Source organism: Coptis chinensis, chromosome 5 (assembly GCF_015680905.1).
Source record: "Coptis chinensis isolate HL-2020 chromosome 5, ASM1568090v1, whole genome shotgun sequence".
Taxonomy (NCBI): Eukaryota; Viridiplantae; Streptophyta; class Magnoliopsida; order Ranunculales; family Ranunculaceae; genus Coptis; species Coptis chinensis.
Genome location: NC_141460.1, coordinates 38,279,668 through 38,303,036, shown reverse-complemented (window position 1 = coordinate 38,303,036; position 23,369 = coordinate 38,279,668). Strand labels below are relative to the sequence as shown.

Genomic DNA, 23,369 nt, shown 5'->3' with positions numbered 1-23,369 from the left:
GGAAATGCAGCACTGTAAAGATCGTATTTTTTTCACAAGGTAAACCAACTTTCAAAAATCTGAAAATATTCCAGTAAATCAACAACACATTAAATAGTATGTATGAAAATTTTCAGAATTTTCGAAAATTTAGAAATACCTTCACCGCAGTGTTTTTCTCTGTGAATCCAGCCCCTATGAAGCGAAACAAGCGGTTCGAAAATTCAAGAAATAAGAATGAAAAATTAAAAGGGTGGGTGGGTAGAGAATGGGGTATTGCCCCTTGGATTCAAGCAATTGAATTCTTGTCATGAACGAGATTAAGATGGCAGCGGCGCCATTTGATAACAATGATTTTACGCATTCTAACTATCTATGCGTAAACACAAATAATCAATTTACGTAAATACGTGTTTATATCAATATTCCTACTCTCAATAACGAAGTAATATAAGAGAGTCAGGATTCGTTCCACTCTTAAACCTTCAAGACTTAAATAGAATTCAACTACTCGACACAAGGAACAATGGTGAGAGTAATGGGTGATGTGAAATTTCTAATATCATTATACTATCATTTCTATATGAAATTGAATACAACATAATCTAAAGATTCTAACTTTATGAAATTTAACTAAACAATAATCCAACCCAACATCAATAACTACGAAATGACTAACAACCAAGAAATGAAATTAGATCTAAGCAATAGATAAATGACAAAATCGAATTTGATCAATAATAAACTACTTAATTTATCTAATGAAGCAATAACAATATTTTAATACTTTAAATTAAAACAAGGGAAATGAAAACTAATTAAAATGGAGATTTAATTCTAGATCTAAAAATTATTCTAACCCTAAACTCCATTAACATTAGCTTCCTAACCTAACTATCTACATTTAACAAAGAGCTAAACTTTTGTTTTTATACTTTCAGATCCAAAAATCGTGCATGGGCTTGGAGCCATGTTTTGGGCCAGAGAATCAGGCCCAAAACCCAATTCTTTCAGTCCAAAAAGGCCTCTTCAGCTACAGTTGACTTCCACAGACTTTTTGTCCACTTTTGCTCCTCTGATTGGGCCAAGGCTTGGACCATTGGAAAGCTCTTTTCGAGCCGGTCGTTTTGACGTAAAGTAGGTCCAATTCCGAGGTCTGAGTCCAAAGATATGGTCTTCGGAAGTTCTATTGACTTTGTGCACTGTTTCTGCCCGCGTGAACTTTGACTTTTCATCTTTTGACCGGGCTTTACAGAGGCTTTGTCTTCTTGAAAATTGGCCTTTAATCACAGAACTCCTTAGCAACCGACCTTCGCGGCTCCTTTATCTCGCTAAAAGTGGCACATTTACGCACATAATGGACTTTGAAGCCCGAAATGCATAAAACAATGAATCGATTAACTCTTACTTATTATTCACATAATTGGTCTAAAAGTACGATTGTTAAGGGGTTAAAACTACAGTTTTGAGCTCTTATCAATATATTTCATTATTTTTCAATACTGATCTGTTTTATTTCAATACTGATCTGTTTTCAATACTGGTCGAGGTTCAACTGCTGGAAAGGAGCTGAAGCTACTGTCGGAAGACGAACCGACTTGGTCGAAATAGACCAGGCGACCGCTCATGCGACCACACGTGCACCGGTGTGCAACTGCCCAGCCACCTTAGGACAATCGCCTTTCGTTTTTTCACAGTTCGTTCTTTTTTTATGCATGGTTGTAACTAGAGACCCAGATTTTGTAATAGAGTAGTATAAATCAGTGGACTTTGTTGTAATAGATAGAGATAAAAAGAAAATAAAAATAAAAAAAATGAAGCAGCTAAGAGAATGGTGGCTTTGAGGTGGGAGAAGCAGCTAAGAGAGCAGCGACATGGAAGATGGAGAAGCATGAGGAAGCTTGCAGGGCTAACCAGTATTGTTTCATTCCGTTTAGTTTCGACACTTTCAGTTTCTTGGAACAACAATATGTTGAGCTCCTCAAGCGTCTTCAGAAAGTTATGGACAGTAACGTTATGACAGCTGGTTCTAACGAGTTTGTTTTTAGAAGGATAAGATTTGTTATTCAGAAAGGACTTGCGGTGCAACTTGTTGCACGCTTGTCCTTATTATGTATAAAATTCGTTATCATTATGAATAAAATTTCCACTTAAAAATTTAAAAAAAAAATGAAAAATAATAAAAAAAAAAATAGTTTTTTGCTGGTTATGTGGATTAGCATGAGTGGAGCACTTGGCTGAAGTTGTGAAACTTGCCAAGAGTTAGAGTTTTCATTGTCTTGGGAAGTTCAAGTGTGCGAGGTGAGACGTGAATCATACGCTCGTGCACTTTGAATCAACATGATAATCAACACTCTAATTACGATTAACTCTAGTTAATCTATAGGTAATCTAGCTAATCTAGTTAATCTATTAGTCTTAGTGTTAGTGTTAGTTTACTTTTATGTTTTGGGCCCTTGAAGGCAAAGTTGTTTAATTATTAAAAACCCAGATTGTGGGCTTTTTAAGTAGACCTTTTTTTGTAACCTAAAACAGGAAACGCTCGAATGGTTAAACCTGATTCTCAGATCATGCACCGACCAATGTCGCCTTCTCCTCAAACAATGTGTAAGCAGGGCTTGAGAGGTAAATTCTAAACCTCCTCGAAGCCCATGTAAGAGGATACCTTATGTGTTCAAGCATGCGTACGTGATTGTTTGAATTTTAATTTCCGCACTAAAATTTCAATTCACACATAAGGTTGAACCCGAGCCACATAACAACCATTGGGAAGTCATTCCCCAATGTAGATAAATCAGACGTTGTTTGATTCTTTAAGCACTAAACCAAATAAACAAATTAAAATCAATCAACTAGAGCCTAAAGTAGTCACACTCCTCTAGAATAGGACAAAAATATAGCCATGAGGATTTAGAGTAATTAGTTACCAGATTCCGATGGATCAACTACCTTCTTCACTCCCCTCCCCCAGATTCACCGTGAGTGAGATTCTTGGTAGCACACCACTTGGTGAAGTGATTGCTTACTCTTATGAGCCGTGTAGTAGATCCATCCTAGTCTCACACCAAATAGTTCCTTTGAATAGGGCATAGTAAATTATAGACCCAGCAAAGATTTTCAAAACTCCAAACTTGCAAAAATGAATTTTGCCTGCTTAAGCATACACTGCATCGTTTGCGCATGTTAGGATAGTTTTGTGATCTTGCTAAAAGTGCATGATACTGCATTCAGGCACTACAACGTTTAGCGAGAATAAAACTCACTCACGTAGGAGAGCACGCGTAATAGACAATCTCCAATTTCTCGTCCTCCACCTGCTAAGATGGTTGACGAAGTCATGCAAGCTGAAGAGCTTCTCTATAACTTCCACACACCATTGCAAAATAGACCTCCATCTTGTATACGACTCACACCACTCATAAGCGATTTTCGCATTCCACCACACGTGTTCAATCTTCTACCCATATTCCATGGGTTTGAACACAAGTTACCGTACGAATATCTACGCCGGATACATAAATATGGAATACTTTCCACCATCCGAGCGTCACCGACGTTCAAGTAAAACTACGAGTGTTTCCTTTCACTCTAGTTGGTAAGAGTCACGCTTGGTTCTTTCTCAGAATCCCTATTCTTTCGATACATGGGAAAAAGGTTGTGTTCTTCTTCATAAAGAAGTACTTTCCACCGAAGAAAATAGAAGAGATAAGAAATAAGATACTGTTCTTCAGACAGAGTCCGAGTGAGACATTTTCCGAAGCATGAAATAGATTCTCTGACCTACTTCATTCATGTTCTCACCATAAACTAGAAAAATCCATTCTTGTCTAATGTTTCTTCAAAGGTCTTCTCCAAGAACACAAAGTAACCCTCGACATCATGAGTAATGGTAATTTTTTGGATGGAGGTGCAACCGAAGCTTTAACCTTTCTTGAAAACCAAGCTAAAAAGAGTACCCATTGGGGCGATATAAACAATTCCATAACAGCCCAACCTAGTACATCTAACGCTAGTAGTATTTTTAAGGTGAAATCTGATCTAAAAATCAAAACTTTAATCGAAACCCTCACAAGAAAGATAGATGCCCTCACAACCAAACAAAAAGATCAAACTCCTCATCCTGTCATTAACATAAATATCTCACCATACAATTTCTATTTAAGCTTAAATCATATAGATGCCACCTGTCCCTTGATCACAAACCTGTCATCACTTCAACCAAAAGAAGTATGCTCTTTTAATATACCAAATGCACCATAGAGACAACATCCAAACTTCACATGGACTAATAATCCACAAACCCAACCACCTCCAAGTTTCAATAAACCACCAAATACATTCAACAATGACAAGGTACCTATAACAATCGGAACAGAGCATTAGTTCTATCCCATTTTAATCAGAACTACTAAAACCCACATATCAACAACCAAAAAGACCTAGTTCCAGTTACACTATCAACTAGTGTCCAAACAGACAAGCCTACCGAGATAATGCTATCTATCATACAACAATAAACTTAAATCCTAGCATCCATGCAACAATCTTTGAACTTGTTAGCCCAAGGCAAAACCCAAAAAGGTGTGTTCCTAGGACAAGTTATCCCAAACCCTAAACCAACAAACACAGCCTTTGAAGCAACAAGTGATGTGAACGTAATTGGAGCGCTAAAAATTCTTTCGTGATCATCCTATCTATGAGGATTAAATCCTCTTTTCCCCAATGTATTCCTTCCCCATTCCATTCAACCTTTTTATTTAAAGGGAATACATCAATAAGGTAACCGGACCCTCCATTTTTGTGACTACACCATAATGCGCTACTACACCATAACGGGCTATTTTTAACGCTAATTTTAAGCTTTTGCAAATAGGGCGTCGGTAAAGTGTTGGAAATATTTGCAACGGTTTTTGCCGTTGCAAACCAAATTTTCAACGGTTATTAACCGTTGCAAAGTGAAAATTACTAACGGTTAAAAGCGTTGCAAAGCAAATTTTCCAACGGTTATTAACCGTTGCAGAGTGACAATTACTAACGGTTAAAAAGCGTTGCGTAATTTGATTTGTAACGATTATTGATTGATGCTTTAATATTTATTTTTTGCTTTGCAACGGTTTACAACCGTTACTAATATGTTGATATGATAAAAAAATTATTTTAATTTTTTTTCCTGCCTTTAACCTCGCACCTCCTCGATTTCATATAGAAGCAAATAAAATTACAAATGCTTTTTCATACCATTTGACAAATAAATAAACACAAGCAAACGCTTGAAAAAAAATATTATATTCATTTAACCATATATATAATTTCAAAAGAGTTTTGAGGGTTACAAATTCAAATTTAATAAGGGTTACAAATTTCTATAACGATTTTCCAAGCAATCCCGAATCTTCAAAATGCAATAAGAAGCATTGAAGCATTAGTGACAATGGCTTCACTCAATATAAATCCTAGTGCGGCTCCACAAAGCCAATCTAATTCCAAAAAAATCACAAAACAAATAATGAACTCAGAAAAACAATCATATTAATTAAATTCATGCAATAAATTAAATACTTGACACCCCAAGATAAAGCATTTGTTGTCTACTCCCATATCTCAACGACAGAAACAATGATTACATAAAATCGGTGCATAAAAAAAATACCTTATAGTAACTTGACGAGTTGAAAATTGAGAAAATAGATAGTGGAGTTTAAATTTTTACCTTGATGAGGAGCTTGAGGTAAGTATGACTCATCAGATTGGGAAGCAATTATTTTGGCCTTCTTCCAAAAGCGCTCCCACATGTCGGTAATATCAGTTGATCCAATAGATGTGTTCTGATGGAGACCAGCAATCCTTCTCTAGAAAAAGGAAATTCATCTTAGATAATGTTTGTGACTTGTGAGAAAAAGAAAAAAAAAAGTTGTTAGTACCTTAATTAGTTCGGCAATCATGATGTACTAGCGCGCATTTAAAGTCCTGTAAATTACATTAGTAAAACTCCTCACTCGATCACCACTAACAGGTAAGAGTATAATAGTCATATTAGACAGAGGTAGAGTTTCCTAAGAGTCTCATGGACAATCCTAGTGAATCCTTAAACAAACAACATAAACGAAGGGACGAGAGGAGCCTCGAGTGACACTAACCGCTAGGTCTAGGAAATCAGCCAAGTGCCAACATAGCCGACTCTAATCGAAGCACTAATTAAGGTGGTGAATTGAACGCGTCTTGAGAGGATTGGAGCTTCTCGATAAGAAAGTTACTTCCAACGATCGATCAATGAAAATACTTAAAGGGCTTAATGCGGTGCACATAAAACACATACACGTCGCATTACATACGGCATTAAGCCGGGCAATCGCGATTCATAGGAACTCGTTATTAATTAGAGTAGAACTCACATTCTAGGAGATCTTTTTCTAGTGGATTATGACCTGATTGGCTTAGTTATAAGATAGAGTACGTAAAAGACCACAAAGAAGTATGTTTACCACCTAAATTCTATATCTTGGCGGTAGTAGTTTTTTCACCGATAGGCATTTATGGTTCTCGGTAGTTTCTATCATGCTACTAACACCACTAGTGCAAGAGAATAGGCATTTACAAAATCAAAAGTTATATATAGTTATATATTCAAGAAAGGTGGTTGGCCTATCTTTTTGGGATCTTTGTGATTCTATGAAACTAGTTATATATTCAAGAATGATAAACAACAAAAACTTCGAAAGTGCACAAAACCGAAAAATAAAACAGATTAAGATACTAGCAGTTCTAATGAGTGGCAATACTCATATATTCTACCTTCTTGTAATTATGTCATCAATCTTCAGGATCATCCTCACGACTCAAGGTTGCCAATGTGATAGCTACCGGTGCTCACAAGGGGTGAACCACATTTTCCTCCAAGATATTTGTAATCCGCCCTTTCCTCACATTGATCCCCGATTGATCTCACCCCTGTGCATGTCGGTTCCGAGCTCTGTCCACGATAGCTATTGGGTTCAAACCCTGCATTCTCAGCAAGAGTATATGGAATAACTTCAAGAGCCTCCGCCAAATGACCGCGACACAATAACTTTCCATCCCATGCAAGACCTTAGCCAAGCACCAAGTCGCCTCGACATTTCGATTTCAGTAAGCACCACCACCAAAGAATTAGAAACTTCTTGGTCACCAAACATCGGATCACACACAAAGCATCATGTAGACTCCTCAAACCTCATCCGAACCAACCGATTCGACCCATTTAACAAGCATCGTCGTTGTCCTTCCCATATCCTTAATACCGGTAATCTTCACAATCTTCCCCATCACCAAGAGAAACCTCTTCCACACAATCAAGACACGACCCATCTTCTCCTCGCGAAAATGTTCAATATTCGCAATAGGCAAGCAATTCAGAGTCTTGGTAATAAACTCAATAGCATCCCTCTCCACATCCTTAACCACCAAAATCTTAGCCTTAGAAAGATAATGCAAAGATAGATCCAGAATCGCGATCCCTCAAAATACTCTTCCGAATCAACAAAACATTACACCCGTCGCCTTTAATCTTCTTAATCATCCCCAAAATATAATTCCTCTCCTCCATCAAAATCCTATCCATTTGTGTATAATCCGAAACCACAATACTGATTTCAATATCGGTCTTGGGTGGCGAAATCTGAAAATCGAATCACAAAGAATCTTAGCATTCTCAACACGAAGTCGGCCCACCAAGCAGAATGACTAACCTTCTTATCAAAACCAACCCTTTAACCAACTCAGATCGTCAACAAAGTCCCACCAAGTTTCTTAACAATCTTAACATCTCTCAAATCAACTAAATCAACTTTCACATTATCCACCACGATAAAACAAAGATCAACAAACTAACGAGCAAGTAAAGTTGAATCTCGACTAACAACTTTACTATTCAAACTAGTACTAGCACTCTTAACTAACGAATCGCGATCCGATAGCTCAACCGGTATGACCATAGCAGTTAAAATATCAACAGTTGAGGTTGAGGTTAGACTTACATTGGGAAGTTGAGGTTAGATTCAAATGATAAACAAAATAAATGGTCACATTCTCCTTTTATGTTGGGCTGCAATTCACTTTTTTGCTATTTTGGCAGATCGAATTTTTTGGGAACCAAGTTTGTGATATATGATAGCCAGCCTCCTCATGCTGGAGCCACGGTAGCCAAAAGTCGCTCTAATAGGCTGGTGGGTTTGAAACAAGTCTCTCCTAGAGTACCTGCTGGTAACTATCCAAGAGCTCGACATGCATATGAGTTAAACGCGTCTTAGGTTCAGAGTGAGAATTTGTGCAAGTAGATGTATATGGATTCACATGAGAGCTTACTCGTGGTCTATAAATGTGTTAAGTCCTGTATGACTGTTGTTAATATATGTAATTTCCTTTATGCTTATGTCTTGAATAACAACTAATCCCAATAGTTTAATTATTATGTGGAGCAAGTAGGGGCCCTAGAAGAATGCAGTGTACCATGAATGCGATCCCCCGCCTCGCAATTGAAGCAGAAGGAATGGCTCCCACACAGACGGAATTTCTACCCAACAACCTGGATTCATTACCATCAATCCCATTTTTCAGATCTAAATCAACTCGTGTAGATCCTAGCTAACTTTTTCTTGTATATCGAGACATAACTAACTTTTTTGAGTCTAACTATGGCCGTATAATTGGGTAACACTTGTTCATTTTCGTAATCAGGTAAGAGTATGAACAATTATGCCGATTTTTAAGAGCTAAAACATAAAATGAAGATGGAGCTCGTGTACTCTTTGACGGTCATAATGAGTATGTTACTATCTAAGTCTTCTTTGCAAATTGGAAGAAAGTGAATTGAACTTTACAAATCAACATCACCGACTTAATATTGGTATAGCCGGGTCCCGGAAGCATTGTTGAAAAGGGGTATGCAAAACTCATTAGTACACAAAAATTAATAATGCACCAACTAATTGTACCTTTCCACCCTTTAAAAGCTCAACAAAGGAGAACAACACGATCTTTGCTTATGGTGCTTCGATATCCGACTTATATAAAAGCAAAGTTTCACTTGTATCAATAAACCCCGGGAACAAAATGGAATATACATTTGGGTTAGTCCGAGAGCATTGAATTTGAATAATGATCTCTACTTAATCAGAACTGCCTCTTCTAAGTGTAATACTAACTACGATCTAAGTTTCGGGATATACCTCCAATGCCAGACATCCCAGAAGAAGTCCAAGGGCTTCTAGAATACCAATTAGCACAAAAGAAGATTTGGGAAGGGATAGCATTTCCTTCGTCCACGAGTCCAAAGACAATATCTTGCGAACAAGATGGAAAAGTATATACCAACATACCGCATATAAGAAGTAAAACATTAGTGAAAGGGCGGTGCAACATTTATCTTAACCAACATTCCAATTCCCACCTTGATACAAATACACTTTGTACAATCTAGTCACGCCTATGAAACCAAATACACTCAAACTTAATTTTCACAACCAAAGAAAAATACCCAAGTCCCAAAATACACTCAAACTTAATTTTCACAATCTGTCATCATACGGCCCCGTTTTGATCGATGCCAAAATCTTAGCAACCATAGCTTTCTTCAAGATCCATCGCCATAATAACCAACAAGATTCTTGGCACATTTCTCAAATTTGAAATTCTAGAAGTAGAAATCAAACCCCCAAAAGTGCAATCAAAGCAACAAAGATCATAGATGAATTCAGCCCTAACCCTCTTCAACTCAAAACTATTTTTACCCTAAAAACATAATAGGAAGATGGGCACTACCGATGGGGTTAGATTTTTCTGTTACTATTTAGGAGAGAAATCGAGAATTTGAGAGAGGGAATGAAGTGCAAATGACTCTGACAAGTGAGTGAGAGCTTGAACAATAAAATGAACAAATAAACTAACGAAAAGGTCTTACCTTGAGAACTGAAAAGTTAGGAAGAAAAGGACGGAGCTTGAGCAAATTTGAACAAATCCACTATTTTTCAAGATCTGAAAAAGTGCAAGTAAAGCAAGGATAAGGTGCGGTCGAACTTTCATCTCTTTCAATCCATACCGATGAGCATAATCATACCACGACTTCCTCCAAAATTAACCATAAAACAGTTTATTGAATGGCCAACATAGAGTAAAACCAAGAAACCCCATTTCTCATATACTAAACCCCTAACCCTAGGTTTAGAAATTATAAAATAGAACTAAAAAGGGGTGGTAAAATTGCATATTGTGGCTTCCAAACCCCGCTCTCTTTCTCCATTTCATCGCGTGCTCTATAATCTATATGGTGGTTCCGGTACACAAGTGTGTTTTCTTTTCAAGAATGGTCTAATGGAACTGTAGAATGAAGGCTTCTCTTTGTTGAAAAGGAAATAAATATAAGAAACCCTAACCTAACCCGGTCGTGGAGAGAGAAAGAGAGAGTTTTTATATTTTGACATACCGGCGACGATTCTTTTTGTTTCTCTATTTTTGAAATTTCGAAGTTGTTTTGGTTTTTTGGATTTGTAACACTTCTCCAACGCTTTTTAAGCGTTAGCAATTAATTCCGGAAATTCACTCAAATAAACCAACGCTTTACAACATTGCCAACGCTTATTTAGCGTTGGCAATTTACTAACGGTAAATAAGCGTTGCAAAGCAAAAAAGGTGCGTGTTGCAAATATCCTATTATGGTGTAGTGGCGGTTGTAAGTACCAGAGCCTTAGTCCACGTATACCTTGCATATACTTTGTAAAACATTTTTTACTCGTCGTTTGAGTAACTGTGAACCTATGGAGCGAGTATACAATTTTTCTTTTCTTTATTTTACATTTCTTTTTCAAAACAATTGTTTTCTCTATTCTATTAATGCTAGGTTCTCGATACATCAGTAGTTATATGATTTTTTCCAAAAACAAAATGGGTTGGGCAATGGATTTTACATAGACCAACCTCTAGAATAACGCAATCTAGGGGCAATTTGAGATCAGTTTTGTTTATTAAGGGTCGCCTATATCACCGCGTTATTAGTACGGGTCAGGACATTCCATGTTTTGTACAGTAAATCCTCCAACTCGCGTAGCTGAAACTCTATCTGTCTAGAATGGATTCCCCTCATAACCGACACGAAAGTTGCCTAAGATTACCTGTTATGGTTTGTTTTAAAAAATTAGCGTTTAGAATCACGGCTTTTGAGTACGAGTATCTTAAAACATCTCTACATAGTTTTCAAAACTAGAAGATATAAAAATGAAAATTATTCGCCCCAGAGTAACCCAAATGATACCAGATTCATGTATAATTTTATCTTCTTTACAAAACCTCTATATGGTTAGAGATATCTTTTGATTGAGAAAACCAACTAAAAAGCCAAAAGCCAAAAGCAAAAAACAACCATGGTGAGATGTCTTGATTGTAGAGGGAGAGGGCAAATCAGACTTTTGTAAAAGTAGGGGTATAATAACGAAAAAGTATGAGAGAATATACCTAGACTTATTCTAGTGTCATGTAGGAATAGTGTAGGATTTATTTTTCAATTCATTTTACATTCAAGTTGTTTTACTTTTTGTTCATCAATTCAATCCTTTTATTTCAAGTTTATGTTTCAATCAAAGTTATTTCTTTCAAGTTTATGTTTCTATCATTCAATTAACAAGTCCATTTCAAGTTTTCTTTCATCAATCAATGTGTTTCTTTTGAGTTTTCTTTCAATACAAGTTTTGTCAACAAAAACAAGTTCTAAAAGCTAAGAGTACTATATTTTCTCCTTCACAACTCTCATTCAATCCAAGTTCTAAACAATTTATGGGGAACCTCAATCAAATAATCTTTGAAATACTTACTCATACTACTTCATATGTGTAAATCATCTATTCTATAAATGAAAATTGTAACAAATACTTACCGAAAGATCACCTGCATTTGTACGTACAAGGCCGCCTCCACATACAAATGTTGTTTAAAATTTAATTGAGATACATACTATCATGTATAAGATATTATTGGATTAATACACTTAGCTTGAAACCGACATAAGTGGAGATGATTGAAATTTTTGCATATGCGTACGGCGGATTAGCAGTTACTAAATCAAACATTTTTTCAAACTTTTGTTTACCGTACTATAGCAGAGCCAAAAATATCCACCTGTTAATTATATCGACATGGAAAGTATTGTGCCAATTTAGTAGATACTGTGATATATTACATCTTTTTGTACTATCTAGGCTCAGCTCGTCTACTTTTGTTCTATTTAGTATTAACGGAACTACGTTACAACCCACATACAAGAATACAACTTTAACTCTTTGAAGTTCCTTCAATAAGACTACTCAAACCATATCCATAGTCATAACCAAGAAGAAGAGGTGTTTCGTTAACACTTTGATTACGAGATTTATATTTTAGATATTAAACATTTAAAAGAACATTACAAAAGCAAGAGAATAGCTTAGTAAAGTCATTTTAATTATTTCCTATCAATAGAAGGGGATAAAGTTGATAATGATTCTTCAACGGAACATCAAAGTTATAATTTCAAACAAATCAATTTTTTCAACTTTATTTATAAAGCTAACTCTCATTATAAGGATCAACCTTTTATCCAACAATTAATGTATACTTAGAGTGTTAAATAAGCATTGGTCTGCTTAGAAGTTACCTTATTTGTTCGTTGATGATGGTTAAAAAATGGGTATCTCGATCTAGTCTAGGTTATACATAGTTCTCACCATCTCAATACTAGTGGTGCTTGATTTTAATCCATATAATTTAATACCATTATGATTATGAAGTGTTCTTGCCAGTTGTCACACGTACATTGATGGGGAACAAGGTTTAGAGTTAGAAGAAAAGATACGGAAATCCTTGATAAAATAATAAAACGAAAGAGATTGAAGAGTTTAGATGAATAAGAAATTAAGATCGAAGAAGATGAAGAAATAATTGGAGAATGATAATATTAGGTTTGAGTTAATTTGGATAATTTGATTGCTGATTAATAATTGGATTGTTCTCAAAAGATTGACTTTCTACAGTGATCCAGTCCCAGGAGGAGGAGGTGGCGAAGGCTGAACAACGACTATTCTAGCGAATTATGGTTTTTTTAGCAGAGGCTCTGTCTCCACTGAACCTCCAAACCCATAGCATGTAATCATATAAAAAGTCTCGTTCCGCAAACGGATCTGAACCTAGGCGTTCTCTTCCTATTCTCTAATCCAATTTCTCTCTTCCATCTACATCTGCAGTACCCAGATCCCCCTCATCTGCATTTCTATTCCCATCTACCTAATTCTAAACAAACTACATTGGCCTCCTTATATAGATTAGCCAAACTTGATAACCAAGAAACCTAGACTTGTAAACTTAATAAAACTTAGTATAGGAAACTACTAAATCAACTTACTAATACTACTAAAGGAAATATTCTAAAAGTGGACCTTCTCATCCTACATCATTATCCCTTTTTTTCAAACAACTCGACCTCGGGTTGATAATAGGAAAAACTAATCCTGCTTGCTCAAAAACATATTCACTATGATTTTTCCAATGTTTATTTCTGCTTCTTGGATGACATTTTCTTAGTATTTTGCTTAACATAAACACATGTCCAAAAGAAGCTTGAAACACAATTGAACTTTCAACAATGACGACACTTCATATGATATTTTTATTGCTTCTTCCAATAATATGTAACCATTGGTAAAGATAACATTGTAAAAGGATCTTCATAAGTTGGAAAGACAAAAGTTGGTGTGCACTCCCCTTCTCTAGAGAACACTATCTACTGAAAAATCTCACATTTTTGTCCAGGACGTAGACTTTGAAAGTTAGGATCTTCATATATAATGTGTGGAGGATTCTTTGTAACCTATAATGAAGAACCAACATATGAAACAACATCTTCTTCTTTCATAGTTTCAACTTCTTGGAGAGTATATGTGGGTGTTGGTGGAGGTGGGGTTGGAAGAAAATCTTTCGGTGTGGATTTAGGGTCGATGATCTCATGGTTTGCAGAAGTGCTAGGGTTTGCATAAGTGGTAGTGGAGGTCACGGTAGCGGTTTTAGGATATGTGAAAGAAATGGTGCTAGGGTTTGTATTAGGGAATGCTTGCTTCTTTGAACATATTCATGAATCTCATCTCAAACACCTCAAACTTTAATCTAACTTTGCATCAAAAGAATCAATTTTATGAGTTTGAGTTTCTACTACCTGTTTTAGATCATCAAACTCTTTCCTAGTAACGAAATATTGATTGTTTGAAGCCATTGATGAAGATCTTTGATTTTCAAAAATCTATAAAGAAAGAACATGCTGGACGAAAATATGAATAACGAGGAATAACGAACTTTCTCTACAAAACTCAAAACGTTTCACTTTTTTTTTTGTTAGAAACTAGATTTTAGTAGCTTTCCAATGGTATATGACACGACGACTAACTCCAAGTATCTTGTTCGATCTGGGTGAATTTTTTAAGATGACATTTTTTCTTGTTTGTGTTTGGTGTTTTGCAAAAGCATTTTTTTTAATGGTGAATGGTGGATCGATTTCTAAATAAGATATATAGAAATTGAGGCTCTTGATACCAATTAATGGGGAACAAGGGTTTAGATTTAGAAGAAAGGATACGGAAATCCTTAATAGAAGAATCGAACGAATGAGATTGAAGAGTTTAGACAAATAAGAAATTAAGATAAAATTAAGAATATGAAGAAATAATTGGAGAAAGATAATATTAGGTTTGAGATCATTTTGATAATTTGATTCATTAATAATTGGATAATACTTAACAAACTATATTGCCTCCTTATATAGATTAGCCAAACTTGATAACCAAGAAACCGAGACTTCTAAACCTAATAAAACCTTGTATAGGAAACTACTAAATCAACTTACTAATACTACTAAAGGAAATATCCTAAAAATGGACCTTCTCATCCTACATCATACATTTACTTCCACAGTTCCACTCTTTCGATTTAATTAATTTTTCATCAAACTGGTCAAAACATACATCCATCAAAGCAATGTCTGAACTTGGATGTTGTACTTGGATTTGATGTTAGATGTTGTCTTTGCCCATACATAAACTATACATATACAATTAGTCATACACACATTCACTACAACATAAATGGCATTTCCCATCACTTAAAAAGTGATGTCAAAAGTATAAGACATCACTTTTGAGAGTGATGTGAATGGTGGCGACGTGAAAAGTCATGGTTTTCCACATCACTTTTTAAACGATGTCGACAAGTGATGTTACTTCACATCACTTTTTAATTGATGTCCACAAGTGATGTTATAATTTTGCATCACTTTTTAATCGATGTCCACAAGTGATTTTATAACGTTTAATATCACTTTTTAAGTGAAATCAATAAGGCCAATTAACATCACTTAGGAAGTGACGTGTCATTCAGATTCCAAATTACTTGTAAAGTGATGTGAAATAACTCTATAAATCACTTTAAAAGTGATGTCCCATTTATAAAAATAATAATAAAATAAAAAAACAAAATTGCCAATATCATCCCAATATAATACCATTTTTCTAGTTATTTATCATCAAATAAAGATGAAATGTATCTTAAAATCACATTCATCACACAAATATCATCTTCAATTACAAATATTACACTATATACAAAAAATTGTAACGAGCCAACATATACCAACAAAATCTAATCTGCAGTACCGAAATGAGCCAAAGAGAACCACAATCACCCAATTCAACCAAGAACCTATCACAGCCTGGCTTGATGCAATCAATTTAATCCAAGAACCTATCACGGCCTGGTTTGATGCAATCAATTTAATCCAAGAACCTATCACAGCCTAACAAATCACTATGTTTTCTTTTTTTTTTTTTGCAGTGTGAACGCAGCCTATTTGTGTTTTCTCATACACTAAAGCACTTGTGACATGGATTCTAGTTGGCGCCATCCTATAAAATAAAAATTTCAAGTCGATTATATGCTAAATGAGTGATAATACCATATATCATATAAGTAGAGAAGCTCCGTTCCCATCTACCTAGGGGAAAAAAATGAAAACTCATGGCACCAAATTAATGCACTCCTTTAAGAAAATCCTCTATTCACAAGTCTTCCATCATTCAAGTTTTCCAATCCAAAAGTAGAAAAGAAACAAAATAAAGGAATCTCTCTAACTCCTTTTAGACTATATTCTGCAATTAATTTTTGAGTGGACAATTCAATTGGGATTACAGAATATCATTGATCAGATTGTACCAACTAATTCAAACTAGGTCGTAGTCTGAAAAATGTGAAAGATTAGATGTTTATTATTATTGAATTTGTTTGGTTCTTCAAGTACTGGAGCACAAGGTGGCAAAGAGATTCTATATTGGCGACACCATCTTATGCAGTCATAATGATGCTGGAAGACCTTCAGGGGCAAGTACATTTCATTTTGCTAAAATGTCTTCCGTCATCACACTATTAATTATTGGCACGGAAGATATAAGGAGTAGCTTATTCACCTTGAGGATGATGAGATTGAATAGTATCTCGGCTGCAACCGAGGAGCTATAGCAGCAAACAAAACTCCAAGAGGAGGCTTTGCTGATGGAAACTCAGCCATGACCTCAAGGAGACTTCTCTGACTTGCAACTATCCACTATGCATATTCATCTTGCACAAAGAACGGTAAGTTAGCTTCAATGTGTAAAAAGTAAACTATCTTACCAATTGGTTGTCAAGTTTCAAAATGCAAACCTTCCCAGTAGGAGATGCAAGATTTTTTAATCGATCAGCTTCACTTGGATTGGATGCATGGGCAGCTAGAGCTAAGCGAGCAGGCTGAACAAAAAATGATTGTTATTACAAGTAAAGAATCTCTACAATAAAACTTTCAGGAACAAATATGAAAAAGGTAGCTTGAAAATGAAAATTGAAAGAAAAATAACCTTTTTAGGAGAATTTAAAATATCAGCATATCGGATCAGTGTCGTTCTCAAAGTGCAAGGAGATGGGAAGGGAGGAGCCAAGGAGCTTCCAGCATGTGCTGTTTTATCTTCATTACCAACATGGATTGAAAAGTAAGTATCTGGCGAGTAGCCTAGCAACCTTTCTGCCTCCTCCACATACTCAATACTATTTTCAGCATAAACACCAACATGGTCTTCTGTTTCATACCTAAGAATATAGGGCGGAAACATTATCCAATTCAGCACCCTTAATCGAAAACATAAAATACAACAAAGTAACTGATAAAAGGGATGCAGTTACAGGGCAGCACATTCACATCTAAGAGATTTATTTGTTGGTGAGGCCAAGCTGAGCATCACAAAGGACGGAAAGCTCACACGCCTTCTTCGACAGACCACCTCAGCAAAGACACAAGGACAAAGAATGAGATCAAACAAAATCTACCATAGATAAACATGAATGGGGACAGAAGATGTGTTCAAAAGCAAGGTGCCTCCATACAGACTAATATGATCCAAGAAAGAGAAAGTAATGTGCAGACCTTGATAACATTGACAATGATCTCTTATTCAGTTGCCTGTTCAACAAATGCTGGGGCTTCACGATGGATTGGCAGAAAGTGATCAGTTTCTATTTAGTAGAAAACAAATAAATGACAAAACATGAATTAATTAAACTAGAACACCTTCCATATAATTGAAAAGAAAACAGTCATCAAATTGCTTACTAATGTCTCCTCTGTGATCAATAGGTTCCCCCTTAACATTTATGTTTCGTCCACGTGTCGCCCTTCCAACGGGGACCTAGAAGTCATTGACAAGATTAAATATGAAAAGGCGGAATACCACAATCAGAAAAAATAAGGAAATTGTTTTAAAAAGATGTGCAATCTTAATGCGACATTCCATACTCGCCAAACACAACCAAACAACACACTCCATTGCCATATGGACAAATGAACAAAGATAGCTCAATCATACAAAAGAGAAATATACTTCCGATTTAATTGTTTTAGACAAATAAGAAGAGTAAAGGGAGGACAGATGACACTCACACAAAATATATTCCGTTTGGATAGGCTCACAATATACTATATTAGAAATACTAAGATATCTATTCCATGTGAAATAAACTCGGACCAATCTAAGATATATCAAATATCATTATGAATCACTAGCTAGACATAAAATAAATTATTAGGAATACCCAAGAAGAAATTTTTGGGCACCTTTCAGTCCTTCCCAGAATACCAGATTCAAAATACAGTTCAAGCACATAAAGAGAAACACATATAACAAAACAAAAGTCCACAACTGAGAGCCTCTAGCATGAAAAGCTTTTTCAGGCTTTTAAACTACACATTACCCATTTCATTAGCCAAAAACCTTCCAACCAATCAATGTATTATGATCCAAATAAAAGGTGTAATAAAAAAAATCATATAGTTATTATTACGCACAACAATTAAAAAAGAACTAAGAACATTTGTTACTTTTGTCGTCACCATTGCAACGAGCGAACCTAACAAAATATCCTCATTGTCCTCCAAACTCTATAAAGCGTATACTTAGTCACTGGTCAAATATATTTCAAACATTGAAAAGTATAATAACAAATTTACAGTGAACTCATTAGAAGTTGACATGATCTCAACAGATAATAAATAAATAGTTATAAGGGTTAAACAACAACAAACAACTATCTAACATGAAATAGCCCACTCTATTTTGATTGACCAAACCCCATTTTCAAAGAAGTAAAAACCCTAATTATTAGTTACCTTGGCTAAAGCAAGTTTTCTTCCACAGATCAAACAATTTCGTGTTGAAATATTGAATAAAGGTTTACACTTTTCGGTACCACAACAAGTAACCTTCAAAATCCCTAGGAGATCGAGCAAAAAAAATCTTATTATTTGCGAATTGAGCAAGATGGAGAAGAGGAAGAAATGGTTGGAAGAAGAAACGAGGAGGAAGATGAACACTTACATTGACAACAACATCAGTAGCGGCGGCAGCAACGATAATGAACACCAATTTTCCTCTTTGTTTACTCTTCTTTCATTTTGCGCAAAATGAAAACAATCCCGTTGAACATTTCGTCGGTTTTTTGTTTTCTTTTAATTAGTCCCAATTTTGCTATTTACTTCTTTTAACATTGGTAACACTTGTATAACCGTTAGTTAATATCTGATAGAGGTCACAAAATAATTCGGGTTATTTACTAACGGAACTCTAATTGTCATTAATTTACTAACGGCTGAGTATGCGTTACAAACGAAAAATTCCAATTGTTAGAAAATTCTTATTGTGGTGTAGGGTTGGATTGAAATAGAAGACTGAAGAGGATAACCAGTTTTCTCGGTTTGTTTTTGGTTGGGCTATTTTTGGTGCAAGAAAAGAGTCTAGAGGTTTTTTATTTTTTGTTTAAGGGTGGCTAGTCTAGAAAACCAAGCACGCGCCCTGTTTCATTTCTATTTAACATTTTAACCTTAACCTAATTTTTTCTACAAGTTTTTTTCTAACTAATTAACTTGATTAAGAGGAGCTATATTAATAATAACATGTCTGGAAGTCACATTATAAGTGATTTCGAAAACTTGGCAAAGTCACTTTTAAAATGATATTGAATACATAGATATTACATCACTTTATAAGTGACACAGCGAGTGACAACACTTTTAAAGTGATGTTGAATACATGGATATTACATCACTTTATAAGTGACACAATGAGTGACATAAAAAAGTGTTACTACATCACTATCACGACATCACTTATTAAAATGATGTTGTGCAACTCTACTATATCAGCTTTTGAAATAAGTGATGTTAAAACAAAATTGTGATAATTATTATATTATATGCTAAGAAAAGTGATGTCATAGCTTTCATATGACATCACTTTACTGAAAGTGACGTAAAATTAGTGATGTCATATGTCATATTTATTGTAGTTATATTGTTTGTTGTACATATATGAAAACTTCTCCTATAAATTTTAACTAAAACAGATCAATGAATTGGGAGATCTTTCCACCACTACGATCCTCGGATAAGAACGCAAATTCTGAATAAAACAACATTGCAATACCAAGAAATGGAAGTAAAGTTTTGACTGGATTTTCCTTCTTTTGTACCTTGTCAAGCTGGACAATTCCCAAATTTGAAACAAGCACAACCATATAAATCCAATCAAATAACTCTTAAAATTTTGTATATTTCTGTGAGGCAACAATGTGTGAAACGAAAATCAACTTGACTGGTGGCCACTAATGCTGACCAGGCTGTTCTCGTTTGGTCCTAAAAAGATCATCAAACCGCGTTGAAACTTCAAAGGAACCCACTTTCCCTCATTTTAAAGTAAAGTTGATCGGAATACACTCAATATTATTCGCTTATTTTAATGTCAATCCTTGAAGAATATTTTAAAGATGTTTTGTGAAGTGGTCCACAAGTTTGTGTCTCTAAACCAAGTATAGAAACCATCAAATATATAAATCAATGTGATCTGCTTCAGAAAACCAAGCAAATTCTAAAAAGATTCTTTTTGCAGAAAGATGCATTTTGTTTGACACTGTTACTCTAATATCGTTAAAAACATCTACGTACTTCACTGCTTGACTCCAGTTTGTCTACTGATTATCTTATATATATATATAGTTTTTTTTTCGATAATGGGTTATCTTAGACAGTTGTCCCAAATATATAAGAAGTGATTTCGTTAGAGAAACACTTTTGAACTTGTTGATATTGTATATTGCTTCCAAGTCTCCTGTCCCATTCTAGTTAGGTAGATCTGGTATGCTATAATAGTTGTATTCGATCAATTTGTTACGAAAAGTTTTGAAGTACTTCACTGTTTTGTTTTCCCATGTATTCCTGTCATACACATATGTCGTCCTAGCTACCACTTAACTTTGTTGTGAAATATTTTTCCGCAACCCCAGTTCGTAGCAGCTGATCGCGTTGGTAGATGACTAGATGGGCACCAAGTATTTCGAGCTGGAAAATAACATGAAGAAATATGCTGCTTATGAAAAAAGATATGGCACCAAAAGAGAGGGAATGTGACCTTGTACTGTGGGGTTAATTTCTGACCTCGCACAACTGCACAACACATCCAGACATGTGAGCATTGGGTCTTCGAGGCTTTTATCGAACTGATCGAACATTATTACAGTCATGATCACTCACCCACGCAAGACGCAACCAAGGAATATAATGCATGCGCCATGGTTCCACATATAAGGACCCTGCAGACATAATGATACGATGGGAACAGTGTGATAACAGAACTGTGCAGTGTATATTCTAACTCTGATCGAACATTCCATTCAATCAAGAGTTCAGGACTAATTATTTGATGGGTCCGCCACTTGAATTTGTCACGTATATAGATCAACCAGTGTGAAAGTTTTGGCCGATTGACGCTGACACACTCGAATAAGCGGGTTGCTAGCTACCATTATTTTTTTGGAATTCATAAGAAACTTTCATTGAAATTCGACACTGGTGATGCTTTTCCCATCATTATTACTTTTTGATTCATAAAATTTTTGGCTTTCTTCCAAAATTTGTTTCAATACATCATACGTGAATATTACACATATAGACAAAACACGCACCATAACTTGTAATTATGTACAGTAATTGTGATTGGTTTGCGCGAAACGACACGCTAATTTTATTTTCTTTAATATTCAGTCTGGTGGAAAGTGTCGTTTGTGGTGTTTTCAGAGCATATCTCCAATGCTGGGCGACTTTGTTGAACAATTAAACGCCTAGCTTATTGCTGAAATTAAAAAAGCTTCCCAACGTAAGGTGACTCCGGCCTCAACGTACCCGCGAAAGCCCCCTAGTTGAAAGCCACAGTCGTAATTTCTTGTACCGGATGTTTACGTAGCTAATGTGGCTTATAATTTACCACATCTTCAAAGCTTCTGTTTAACACTTTATCCAGTTGGCTTCATCCAAATATAAATTTTAATTAATTTGATTACTTGAAATTTTATTTTCATTACTTCAATCAATTCCTAAATCTGGCTATGCCGATATCATTAATCAGTTTCAAACTATTTCACTTGCAATCTTACTTTTTAAAATCATTCCATAAGCTGTATTTTGGCAGATTGTTTATCTATCATTTAATTTCTAGCTGACAAAAGAAATCTCAAAGAAGCAGCCCTGCACTTTCGTTGAAGGAGGTAATATTACTAGCTGCAATGGCCTAACTTCATCTGATGATGTGTCTTTTCACTGTACGTGGTTTATTGAGATGCTTTTGTTGCTGAACTTGTAGCCCATATTTTCTTTTGAAGGCCGCCAGTACTAGGTTAATGATTCTATCACTTATTCACTCTAGCACCCTTTTTACTTGGAAATTCCTTTACACGATATAAAAGATATAATTATATTAAGAAGACAAGACTTATTTGGAAAAACCCATATCACTACAAAGGAAGTGTACACACACATATATATAGGGGTGAACTCATTTCTGTAGCTAGAGGGAATAAAAGTATTCTTCTCTTAGAACGAAACAAAGATCTCAGTTATAGAACCGAACTAGTCGACGTACAAAAGGAGGAGGCATCATGATGGATTTTGTGACGTTCATGACACATTATCGTTATTCCCTCGAAATCTGTATACAAACATCCGACATTTTGTTGCCTCCTGGTTGTTGACGTAGTCATATATTCCATCTCTATATATATATTCTATTCGAGTGCGAATTTGTTGCGCACGGTCAATCAGGTGTTTGTTAACCCTCCAATTTATTGTCCACGAGTCCAAGTCAAAAGCAGAGAAAGATAACCCACGTGTCCGATTAAAAAAGTGAAAGTGAGGCAATAGAAAATTCAAGAGATAATTATCTTTTTGACCTTCTCTCTTTTATTCATTTTTTTTAACAAAAAAAAATTGAAAAAATAAGTCACGTCCTGGTATTGGCACCCATAAAATAGGACTAGCAACCCTTTCGAATAATATATCATTCCAAAAGAGTGTTAAATCATATAATAGATGATATATGTCATATATCATCTAAAATAGAGGCTAATAGATGATATATGTCATATAGCATCTAAAAGAGGTGCTAGTCCATGAGAGGCAGAGCAGAAAGAAATTTTTTTATGAGAGAACGAAAAAAAATGAAGAAGAGAGAAAAGGTTAGAAGGGTAATTATCTCTTGAATTTTCTATTACCTAACTTTCAATTTTTTTAATCCGTGGGTTAACTTTCTCTATTTTTGACTTTGACACGTGGAGTAATAAATCGGAGGGTTAACAAACCCTGATTTACACGTGGAGCAATAAATTGGAGGGTTAACAAACACCCCGATTGACTGTGTGCAACAAATTCGCACTCTTAACAAACACCCTGATTGACTGTGTGCAACAAATTCGCACTCTATTCTACTCACTCTGAAGTCTGAACC

At 35.3% G+C, this 23,369-nt stretch overlaps 2 pseudogenes; one reads left to right on the top strand and one right to left on the bottom strand.

Annotated features, from left to right (window-relative positions):
- Positions 1–6,684: 6,684 nt before the first annotated feature.
- On the bottom strand, positions 6,685–7,973 carry LOC147497465 (T-complex protein 1 subunit delta pseudogene; annotated as a pseudogene).
- On the top strand, positions 7,933–8,664 carry LOC147497464 (tubby-like F-box protein 6; annotated as a pseudogene).
- The last annotated feature ends 14,705 nt before the right edge of the window (positions 8,665–23,369 follow it).